Source organism: Heterodontus francisci, chromosome 27, assembly GCF_036365525.1.
Source record: "Heterodontus francisci isolate sHetFra1 chromosome 27, sHetFra1.hap1, whole genome shotgun sequence".
In the NCBI taxonomy this organism is placed as follows: Eukaryota; Metazoa; Chordata; class Chondrichthyes; order Heterodontiformes; family Heterodontidae; genus Heterodontus; species Heterodontus francisci.
This window is the reverse complement of record NC_090397.1, coordinates 21,866,536-21,879,185: the sequence shown is the minus strand read 5'-3', so window position 1 is coordinate 21,879,185 and position 12,650 is coordinate 21,866,536. Positions and strand designations below refer to the sequence as shown.

At 45.1% G+C, this 12,650-nt stretch overlaps 1 long non-coding RNA gene across 3 annotated transcripts in view; it reads left to right on the top strand.

The window, feature by feature from the left end:
- The window catches only part of LOC137384980 (uncharacterized), an 88,394-nt gene that overhangs the window by 62,427 nt on the left and 13,317 nt on the right, over window positions 1-12,650 (top strand). The window lies entirely within an intron of this gene.

Below are 12,650 nucleotides of genomic sequence, written 5' to 3'. Positions count from 1 at the left end.
TCTCAGCTGGAGCAAAGGAGGTTGAGGGAAGATTTGATAGAGGTGTTCAAGATTATGACAAGCTTAGATAAGTTAGACAAGGAAAAACTGTTCCGATTAACTGATGGTACAAGGACTAGGGGACACAGATTTAAGGTTTTGGGCAAGAGATGCAGGGGGAATGTGAGGGAGAACCTTTTTACGCAGCGAGTGGTAATGAGCTGGAACTCGCTGCCCACAAGGGCGGTGGAAGTGAAGACAACCAATGATTTCAAAAGGAAATTGGATGGGCAATTGAAGGAAATAAACTTGCAGGGCTACGGGGATTGAGCGGAGGAATGGAACTGACTAGATTGCTTGGCGGAGAGCCTGCATGGGCTTGATGGGTCGAATGGCCTCCTTTTATGCTGTAAATGACTCTATATCTCTATCAAGTTGAGATTGAGCTCAGTAGATTCCAAGGCACTTTACAGTTACTGGACAAAGTGACTATTCCCCAAAAAAGTAATGAATTTAGGCTGATAGTGATAGCCTTTCACTGTAGCTAACCACAATCTTGCTGATTTCAACCTTTATACTGTTGCTAGCAGGTCAGTTTCTGTCAACAATGACTTCCCATTGTGCACTCACCTCCTCCAATCTGACGAGATGTTGAAACAGCGTGGAACTAATGCATTGGCAGTTAAAGCCAGAATACAGGGTTAAGGAAGCACTTAATTGCTTTTGGACCTGTCTTAATTGCTTTCCTGATGGCCCCAGAACCTGGCCCAGGGAAACCCAGATGGAAGTGGACGAGATGACACTGGGATCCCACCCTGATGTCACTTTTATGGGATATATGTCCCGCATGCACCCAAACCCAACTCCCCTTGCCTGAGTAAATTCCTCCCTTGAATTTTCTGCAGTGGTAACCAAAGTAGCAGAGGAGAACTATTCAGTTGATGGAATTGCTTGGATTTTCAGAAGGCATTTGGCAAAGTTCTTCCTTTGCGAGCTAGATGAAAATTAACTTGAGAAAAGAAAGCAGAAGGTGATCAAAGGATAACACTTGTCTGAAGAGGTGGTGTTGGGGTGGAGTCAGTAGCCATTGGAGTTTCATAGTGATTTATTCAGGTTCAGAACTATTCACGACTAGTAAAGAATATGTGCATCAGTGTTCTGAAACAAGTTAATTTAGTCCCATGTAAGTCACACTGAACAACATTTGGAATTTTGGGTACCCTAACAAAAACAACAACAATAGAAACTTGTATTTATATAGCTCCTTTAATATAATAAAATGTCCCAAGGACCTCAGATGAGCATTATAAAACAGGATCTTGACACCGAAGATGATGTTAGAGCAGATGGTCAAAAGCTTGGTCAAAGAGGTTGGTTTTAAGGAGCATCTTAAAAGAGGAAAGAGAGGTAGAGAGGTGGAGAGGTGGAGAGGTAGAGAGGTGGAGAGGTGGAGAGGTGGAGAGGTAGAGAGGTGGAGAGGTGGAGAGGTGGAGAGGTTTGGGGAGGGAGTTGAAGGCGCAGCCACCAATGGTGGAGCAATTAAAATCGGAGATTCTCAAGAGGCCAGAATTAAAGGAGTGCAGATATCTTGTTGCAGCTGGAGGAGATTACAGAGATAGGGAGGGGCAGGCCATGGCGGGGCTTGAAAACAAGGATGAGAATTTTAAAAATGAGGCATTGTTTGACTGGGATTCAGTGCAGGTCAGTGAGCACAGCGGTGATGAGTGAACAGAATTTGGTGCAAGTAAGGACTCAGGCAGCAAAGTTTTGTTTGACCTCAAGTTTACGGACCATAGAATGTGAGAGGCCAGCCAAACATGCATTGGAATAGTTGAGTCAAGAGGTAACAAAGGCATGAATGAGGGTGTATGCAGCAGATAAGCTGAGGCAGGGGCGTAGTCAAGCAATGTTATTGAGGTGGAAACAGGCAGCCTTAGTGATGGCATTGATATGTGGTGTTATGACCGAAGCGGGAGGAATGCATTGTTTATTCTAGTCCAAATTCTCCACAGGTCGGAAAATATTATTTTAAATTTTCCCATTTATTGATACAGTCATATACTCTATTTTTCCCAAAATAGAATGCACTAACCAGGTTTCTTTACTGAACAACAAAATTATGATAAATAAAAACAAGAAATGCTGGAAATACTTAGCAGGTCTGGCAGCATCTGTGGAGAGATCAGTTTATTATAAACAAGTCTTAACTAATAATGAAGTAAACACATAGATTTTAAATTTTAAAGTTCCCTTTTTACCTTAGCCCCTTCACATTTACAGACACACATATACAGCAGTTAACTGAAAAAAGATAAAAGGGATTTTTATAAATTCAAAGCTCTGTTACAGACAAAAAAAACTTGCACAGATTACTTGCTCATTTTTGAAGAAAACAGCAGATGACATGTGTTGTTCCAAAACTGACATACAATCTAACTTCTGAGTAAATGTAGATAGATCACTAGGATCTTTAGAACAGTTCTTTTCATGTGGTGTTCAGAATTATTTTAGCAGACTTTCTTCAGAGACAGGAGACGAGATGAATTGACACAATGGATTTCAGAAAGTCTTTAGAGTTTTGCTGGAGAATGAAGCTGGGTTGTGGTCTTCTCTTCTTTCTTGACTTCTTCTTCAGACTTGACTTTACCTCCGCTCACTCCAGAACGTAAAACACACACACTAACTGACAACCAAAAAAGTGTCAGTTTTCTGCCCATCCCAAGTGCTCTGCTACTATTGGGCTTGTCCAATCAAAGGGGCGCGTGTCACTTCTCTGTCCCTGTTACCAAGGTTTCTGTTCTATCTTTAACTTGAGCCATGTGACAATCAGCAACATTGTTGCCACCAGTTCCTTCACTGCCCCTTGATGGCTTCCTTTTAAAAAAAATCTGGTCCAACATTTATTCAGTTTAACAGGAAATTCTTTTTACAAAATATTTTTAACAAAAAACAGATCACTTTCATAACAGTGGTCAGAAGCTCAGCTTGGGGTCAAATTTGACACCAAGGTTGCGAACAGTTTGGTTCAGCCTCAGACAGTTGTCAGGATAGCAATGGAGCCCATAACCACAGAAAGGAGTTTTTAGCAAGGACCAAAGACAATGGCTTCAGTCGTCCCAATGTTTAATTGAAGGAAATTTCTACCAACCCACCTTGAAAAGAAATCAACCTATTGGACAAGGATGAAACAAGAGTAATCCTGGGAGTCAAAGCTCTAAAATATGAAGAGACACTCAAAGAACTGGACTTGTTTGAATTGTTTAATTTTAAATGTGATTACATAACCAGAAGAAACAAGTGCAAAACTGATAAGCCTCAAGTAAAATCAATGTTTGGTAGAGTTACCTTTTGCTCCGAGTAAAAAACTCATTGCACCTAATATACTTTCCACAAAAGGAATTAAATCTGTGTCTGTTAACTGCTTCTAAAATAAAGCTTGCTTAATACGAGTTTATGAACAGGATTGAAGGTTATAAGGAAACAGGCAAAAGATTATTGAATTATTAAACTTGCATTTATATCGCACCTTATCACATCTTTCAGAAAAGTCCCCAAACACCTCACATAAAATGAATCACTTCATAAATGACAGCCACTTTTTTGAAATGTGGTTGACAGTTATTTATACCTGACGGATGTCCCATTAACTTGGAGGATAATTGAATATCTAGCAGCAGTAAGTGTGGAGCAAACAAGTGTGGCCCTAAATGGAATAACAAATCAGAAGATAGATCAAACTCTACGAATGCTACAGGGAGAAAGGTTTGCTATTAGGGATGAAGTTGCTGAGTACATGACAGTTAGTATATTAAATGATTACTTTATTAAAGTATTCACTAGGGAAGACAACATGCCCTCCCTAAATAACAATAACTCAAGCAGAATTAATGACTTCAGTATAAATGAGATGGAAGTATTCAGCAGGATGACACAGCTCAAAACAAATAAATCCCCAGAGGTGGCTGCTAGCTATATTGAACATGGTTGCAAGGGAGATTAATGAGGCATTTATTAGTCATTGTGATAGTCAAATGAACACTGGGGAGGTCTCAGTAGATGCTGACACAAAATTAATTGTGTTTTGGTTTGGTAGCTGTTCCCTTGAAACTCAGTCACAATCCATAAGAAATTACTGTCGGAGTTTTGTTCCAAACTGAACTGTGCACAAATGTCTCAAACGCTGTTCAGTTAGTTGTACTAACTGAGAGAGAATCCAGGCAGCTTCTGAACAAACACAGAGAGGGCAAAATTTGACAGCCCCTGAAAACGAGCACTGGGATTGTGATGCAGGACTAACGTGCACCCATTGTTTTGACATCGCATTGCATGCTAATTTGCATGATGGCTGCGTGCAGCCAGTGCTACGCACACCATCGAGTGGCAGCACACCAAGATTGTACGAGAACAGCACCTCTTAAAGCCAGCTTCCACCATTTAAAGGGGACGTGCATTCTGGCTATAGCAGGTACTGGAACTGTTTGTGGAAGAGAACTTCAGCAAGAAGAAGAGTGAATTATGGTGCAAGAGGAGAGAGAGAGTGCTCCAAAGTTCCCTGATGATGGTGGAGGAGGTGGAGAGGAGGGGAGATGTAATCTATCCACAAAGTACCAGGAGGCTCTTCAGACAAACTTTGCGAAGGCAGTGGGACAAGGTAGCAGTTGCAGTCAATACTGGAATTAAGCCCCAAGGACCTGGATGTTGTGCCACAAAAAGTTTAATGACTTCAAACAAGGTCAGTGAATGTATTTTCAAATGCCACATTCTAACAACTGCACCATTAGCCTCACACACTGCTCAATGCACTAGTCCCCCATCACTCACCAGCAATAATCTCTATCAATCACAGCTCATATCTAACATTCATAGCTTCACCAGCCATATTATCAAAAAACATTGCACTACACTCATTGACATACTTCCCACTCTTTTCCCCGACAAGGTGGTGCTTAATCAGAGGGAGCAGAACCTAACTGTGGGTGACAAGTAGGGCTGCGAGTCCTTATCTTATGGAAGAGATGGTGCGTGCCATCGTTGGAATGCCCATCATTGAGGGCATGGCCAGCGGCAGGGCTGAAACCATCAAAGGTGACGGTATTATCATACCAAATCCTTCTTCTCACATTCAATGTCCACCTCATTCCACAATCTTTTCTGATTTACAAGTTGTAGTTCGTGTAAGCATGCACCACTTGCTTCCCCTCCATGCCCCCCCCCCCCCACCCCCGTTCCCCTCGCTTTTCCCTGTGGTTTTCTCCTTTCTGATCCCCAGGAACTGCTGCCTGGTGAGGCAGTGGTGGAAGAGCAGGAAGACAGTGATGAAGAAGAAACACCAGCACTCAATCTCACACTCTAAGCCACCAGCTCACACTGACACTGCGCATAATTTAGAGTACAGCACAGAGATCTACATGTGCTGAGACACTGGGCTCAAATGGCCTGTAGCCAGGGCAGTGGGCAAGGATAACACAGATGCCAACTTGCAGGCAGGCAAAGTCGCACATGAGTTCTGCTACAGAGTACTCAAATGGTAAATTTGGTGGGGTGGGCTACAGCAGAAGGATGATGGATATACACAATAAAACGCTTGCTGTATTGGCAGGCCTTCCAGAAATCTGCAAGCTATGTCAAGGAGCATGGAGGAGTCCGGCATTAACCTGGAACAGGGCTGTGCAAAGCACTTGGAGCCCGTCCTTCTCAGCATGGAAGTGGTGGCCAAATCAATTAATATTCTTATGGACTCAAACATGATGCAGTCTTTGATGGCCAATGTCTCAGCTTCCATTGCAGCACAACCAGAAGTCACCCAACATCTTGGTGCTGCTGTGGAAGCTCAGACTGATCTCAGGTAAGTTCAGACTGCTGCCATCATGGCTGCGGGTTATGGTGTTCAAAGGAGCTTGCAGGGTATCACAGCAGTCCAGTAATCTTTCTCTCAACAGATTACTAGGACTGCTGAGGCACCATCCCAGGGGAGTGGCAGTGGCTCCATGGAACATGAACCTGCTGTCCTCAGGATGGCAGCATTTGTCCTCCCACACCTGCCACTCCACAAGAGCCCTTGCTGTTACCTGTCAGCCAGCCAGCCCATATTGCTGTGTCCATACCAAGGTGGTGCAGTCTCAAGCCAGGCCTTCTCGGGCAAGAACTGCTTGAGGTCATCCTAATCTTCCACTGAAAGTCCGCAGCCTTCCACCAGCAATGCTGCAGCCACTGGGGTAGCACAGTGTAGGAGCATCAGGACAGGCAAAGGCACATGGAAGACAGGTACTAAAAGAATGCACAAGGATGTTTAGTTGACAGTTATATGCAAATGGCATGGTTTGATTTATGAATTTGGTTTGGAAGTTTATCTTTTATTTTAGCATTATGGCCAAGAGAATGCTATAATAGCCAGTAACAGAGGGTTGGTAAAGAGTGGAACCGGTGGTGAATGGGGAATTGGGGTCACATTTACCAATAGTGCAGTCAGATGAGACATTCATGGACAAACAACCAGAATGGGACTGTGTTGGTTGCCTCCTCCATTCCTTTTCTTCCTTCTTAGCTAGTCACCATAAAGCTGGCAGGAAGGGTTGTTGCCTCATGATCATGATATTGTTCAGGATGCAGCAAACCACCATGAATCTTGGCACCTGTGCTGTTGAGTACTGCAGGGTTTCTTCAGTGTGGTCCAGGCAGTGGAAGCGTTGTTGCAGCATGTCAATGGCCTGCTCTATCACATTTTGTGTGGCAGCATGGCTTTCAGTATATGCATGCTGTCAATGTGTGCATGGGTTATGCATGGGTGTCATGAGTCATGATGTCAGCAGATAGCCCTTGTCACATAATAGCCATCCTCTGGTTTGTTGTAGTAGCTCAGATGCAGCTGGCACAGTAGACTGCCACAGAATGAAGGCATCATGTTTGCTGCCAGGATACCAAGCATTGGCCTTTGTGATTCTCTGTGGATCACGCACCAGCTGGAGGTTGAGGGATTGGAATTCCTTTCAGTTATGGTGCATCTCAGAGTTGACATGTAGCATCTGTAAAGTATCATCTGCGTCAAGCGGGGAAGCCTGCAATCCTCGCTCCATCTGCTTCCCTGTGGCGATAGAAAATTAAACGTATTCAGCTCTCTAGGAACACAGAGTGTCAGTGACACTTTTTCCCTTATGCAAAAGTGGACAGCAAATTGGGAAATAGAATCGAATCATAGAATCGTTACAGCACAGAAGGCCATTCGGCCCATTGTGCCTATACCAGCTCTCTGCAAGAGTGACACACTTAGTAACCCCCCCACCCCCGCCTTTTGCTGTAGCCCTGCAAATTTTTTCTCTTTAGATAATTATCCAGTTCTCTTTTAAAGCCTCGATTGAATCTGCCTCTACCACATTCTCAGGACGTGCATTCCAAATCCTAACCACTCGTTGTGTAAAAGGTTTTTCCTCATGTCGCCATTGCTTCTTTTGCCAATCACCTTAAATCGGTGTCCTCTGGTTCTGGATCTTTCTGCCAATGGGAACAGTTTCTCCCTATCTACTCCATCCAGACCCCTAATGATTTTGAACACCTCTATTAAATCTCCTCTTAATCTTCTCTTCTCCAAGAAGAATTGCCCTAGCTTCTCCAACTATCTACGTAACTGAGATGTTGCAAATATTATCTCCTCTAGCCTTGAAGAAGCCATACACATAAAAGTTCATCACCATGGTCACCTTCACAGTCACTGGCAATGTTGTCCTCATCCTCCTCTGATGTTGCAGATGTGCTTGCAGCAGGTGGCAGATTTCAGTGAGAACATCTTTACTGAACTCCAGATGTCTGACATACTATTCCTCACTAAGGTTCAGGTTGGAAAATTGCTCCCTGAACACCCTGGGTGGATATGGCCTCCTGCCGAGAGCCTTACTTGCCCATCTCCCTCTTCCAGCAACTTGTCCTACTCCGTGTTGCCTCTGCTCAGTCTCTCTGTCATGCTGTAGAATAAGGGGAATAGATACTACCACACCCCATTCAGGATGGCTCCTAGACAGTCAGCTCCCTAAGGTGGTCCTTACTGTGCTCCTCTATCCTTGGCCATCTGCTGCCATCCTTTGCCCATCCTCCCCCAATCTCCTCTCTTCCTCTGTTAGTTCCCCCTGGCTCCAATAGTGGGTACATTTTAGCCCTAAATACAAGTCAACTACGAGTTTAAACTGCCACTGGCCAAGCCCCAACCATGTCTGCTTTCTGCCTTCTTTCATGAGCACTGGATTTTTTCTCAAATTTGACTTCCAAATTCCTGGACTTCTCCGGATATCAAGATTACACTTCTGCACTGGACTACACTGTAACACTTTGCTACTATACCTCTGATCTGCTGCTCTGTTGCCTACATTTTAAAGTAATTTTCATCAGCTTCAGCCCTCCCTCACTGCTGCTATTCCCTCGGAGCCTGTTTCTGGCCTACTGGTTCTACTGGTTTTTCAGCATTGGTTCCTAGTCTGGTTCCTAGTCAGAGATTCACTCTCCAAGGTTGAAGTTCATTTCTCCACGGCTTCTGTGTCTTAGGGTGACCGTCAACTTTGCCATCATCTTTCTGCCGCACAACAGATTCTGCATACCTCTTGGATCTGGTTCACATGGAATTGCCTCCATCAGTGCGCAGTGGTTAGCACCGCAGCCTCACAGCTCCAGGGACCCGGGTTCGATTCCGGGTACTGCCTGTGTGGAGTTTGCAAGTTCTCCCTGTGTCTGCGTGGGTTTTCTCCGGGTGCTCCGGTTTCCTCCCACAAGCCAAAAGACTTGCAGGTTGATAGGTAAATTGGCCATTATAAATTGTCACTAGTATAGGTAGGGAAATATAGGGACAGGTGGGGATGTTTGGTAGGAATATGGGATTAGTGTAGGATTAGTATAAATGGGTGGTTGATGTTCGGCACAGACTCGGTGGGCCGAAGGGCCTGTTTCAGTGCTGTATCTCTAATCTAATCTAATCTAATACTCTATCGTTCAAAAAGCTTCTGGACTACACTCACACACCACACCTGCCTGTGAACTTGGAGAAACAGTTCATCAATGCTCCATGCCAACTCCATCCGATATGTCAACTTTACCCCACCACAGGACTTCTGACTTTAACTTTGGACTCCCTCCTATTGTCGCCTCTCCACTTTTTACTTCTTTTCTCTACCCATAGATCCCTCTCTCCTGAAGTCATGCCCCTTTCATTTCTCTTCTCTCAGGTACTCAGCCCTACCAAATCCCTACCCCAACTCTATAGCACTCTATAACACCTTCTGACTCTGCTGCTACTGTCCCAGGCTTGACTCCCTTAGATAAGCCTACAGCTTCCCTCCATGCCTTTCTTGGCATCCTCTGATGGGCTTATCGAGGCAACCATTGCTGCCTCCTTACGAGCAGTGACCCCAAATGCCCTACGCCCTATCCTACTCTCTCACTGACCTTCTGACCCAGCACATCCACTAAGGGTTAATCTTGCCAATCTCCCTGTTGAACTCACCCCTGCCAGTACTGGCCCTGTGGTCTCTGCCAGTGGATCAGCTGCATCTCCTTCCAGAATGTAAATTATGCTCTTGAAATCCAGGAGCTTTTGTGGTTGATTGGATTGACATCATGACCCTGAATGAAATTTGATTGAGGGGTGATGGCACCTTTTCCCTAAACGAAGCTTCCCTGCCTGGCTGTACATTCCACCACTTGCACCACCCACACCATCGTGGTGACGGTGTGGCCCTTAACGTCAAATCGCACGTTGGTCTGTCCCCTTATTTCTCTGGCATTTTCACCTTCTTTGAGCCTATCAGCTTATTCCAGCCCTCTCACCCCTCATTTTCAATCCTTATTCTTTACCGCCTACCCAGGTACTATAAAATTGTGTTCACCGAGATGGTCTTCACTGTTTTCCGCTCTTAGCCTCTGCAGCAAGAAACTTCTCATCCTCAGTGATTTCAACCTTCATCTCAATTCATCACAGTTTAAAACTGCACTTTCAAAATCCTAACTGTCCAGTCTTCAGCCTTCCATTCTCCATGACATTTCTGCAGCTAACAATCACTCAACCACAGCCACACATCCACCTATGATGCGCTAGTCCCCATTAAATCATTACACTCTTTTCTCCACTGCAAACCTCTTCCCCATCTCCTCCAACCCTTCTCACCTCCAATAAGTGTGAGAAGCTAATGGACTTTGTTGACACTAAGATCAAGACCAAACGATCACTTGCCTCTGCTGATTTCCTCCCTTTCACTAGCCCACTGGGCCAACCTTCCTCTAAAGTTTTGCCTTGACCTAGCTCTTAACTTGAATCTTTCTTGAATTTCTCTCCTATCTCACTCGTGGCCTCTCCGGGCTCATCTTGTCCATGAGACTCAACTCTGGTTCTTTCGATCCTATTCCCACTAAACTACTGACCACCCAACTTCCTTTCCTGGCACCCATGTTAGCTGATATCATTAACAGTTCTCTCTCCTGAGGTACTGGCCCTCTCTCCTTCAAGTCTGTCTCTATCACCCTTCTCCTCAAAAACCAACCATGATCCCTCTGTCCTCGCGCTCTGCCCCATTTTTTACTCCAAAATCTGTGCCCATCTTTCCCGGAACTCCATATTTGAACCCCTCCAATCCAGTTTCTGTCCCGACCACAGACCGTAAACAGCCCTTATCAAGGTCATAAACGACATCCTATGTGACTGTGATGAAGGTAAGCTATCCCTCCTCATCCTTCTCGATCTGTCTGCAGCTTTTGACATAGTTGACCACATCCGCCTCCTCCAACACTTCTCCCTTATGTCCAGCTGGGTGGGATTGCATTTGCCTGGTTCCATTCTTACCTATCCAGTCATAGCCAGAGAATCACCTGCAATGGCTTCTCTTCTTGCTCCTGAACCATTCCCTCTGGTGCACCTCAAGGATCTATCCTTGGCCCCCATGTTACCCTGGGCGACATTATCTGAAGATAAAACATCCATTTCCACATGTGCACTGATGACACTCATCTGTACCTCACCAGCATCTCTCTTGACTCCTTTCTAAATTATCAGACTGCTTGTCCGACATCCAATACTGGATGAGCAGAAATTTCCTCCAACAAAATATTCTGAAGGCAGAAAACACTGTCTTCAGTCCTCGCCACAAACTTTGTTCCCTCACTACCAACTCCACTTCTCTCCCTGGAAACTGTCTAAGCCTGAACCTGTTGAGGCTGAGCCTATTCCACTTCCAAAACATGGCCTGGCTCCATCTGTCTCAGCTCATCTGCTGCTGAAACCCTCATCCATGCTTTTGCTACCTCTAGACTTGACTATTCCAACATTCTCCTGGCTGCTTTTTCCTGGTCGGTGTTGAGCTTCTTGATGGCAATTCTGTTGATTGTCAAGGGGAGATGGTTAATTCTCTCTTGTTGGACATGATCATTGCCTGGCACTTGTGTGGCACGAATGTTACTTGCTACTCATCAGCCCAAACCTGAATGTTGTCCAGGTATTGCTGCATGTGGGCACAGACTGATTCAGTATTTGAGGAGTGTCGAGTGGTACTAAACATTGAGCAATCATCAGTAAACATCCCCATTTCTGACATTATGTTGGAGGCAAGGTCATTGATGAAGCAGCTGAAGATGGTTGGGCCTAGGACACTATCCTGAAGAACTCCTGCAGCAATGTCATGGGGTTGAGATGATTGGCCTCCAACAACCATAATCATCTTCCTTTGTGCTAGGTATGAGCTCCAACCATGGAGAGATTTCCCCTGACTCCCATTGACTTCAATTTTGCTAGGGCTCCTTGATACACACTCGGTCCAAAGCTGCGTTGATGTCAAGGGCAGTCACTCTGGAATTCAGTTCTTTTGTCCCTGTTTGGACCAAGTTTGGAGTCAAGTGCCCCTGGCAGAATCCAAACTGAGCATTGGTGAGCAGGTTATTGCTGAGTAATAACCACTTGATAGCACCGTCAATGACATCTTCCATCACTTTTCTGGTAATCGAGGGTAGACTAGTGGGGTGGTAATTGGCTGGATTGGATTTGTCCTTTTTGTGGACAGGATATACTGAGCACTTTTCCACATGATGCCAGTGTTGTAGCTGTACTGGAACAGCTTGGCTAGGGCTGCAGTTAGTTCTGGAGCACATGTCTTCAGCACTACAGCCAGGATGTTGTGAGGGCCCATAGCCTATGCAGTGTCCAGTGCCTTCAGCTGTTTTTTTCTATTATGTGGAGTGGATCAAATTAGCTAAGACTGGCAACTGCAATGCTGGGGACCTCAGGAGTATGCCAAAATGAATCATCCACACAGCACTTCCAGCTGAAGATGGTTGTGAATGGTTCAGCCTTTTCATTTGCACTGATGTGCTGGGCTCCTCCATCGTTGAGGATGGGGATGTTTGTGGAGCCTCCTTCGCTGGTTAGTTGTTTAATTGTCCATCACCATTCAGGGCTGGATGTGACTGGACTGCAGAGCTTTGATCTGATCTGTTGGTTGTGGGATCGCTTAGCATGCTGCTTCTGCTGTTTAGCATTCATGTAGTCCTGTGTTGTAGCTTCACCAGGTTGGCACCTCATTTTTAGGTATGCCAGGTGCTGCTCTTGGCATGCTCTCCTGCACTCCTCATTGAACCAGGGTTGATTCCCTGGCTTGATGATAGTGGCAGAGTGAGGGATATGCCAGGCCGTGAGGTTACAGATTGTGGTT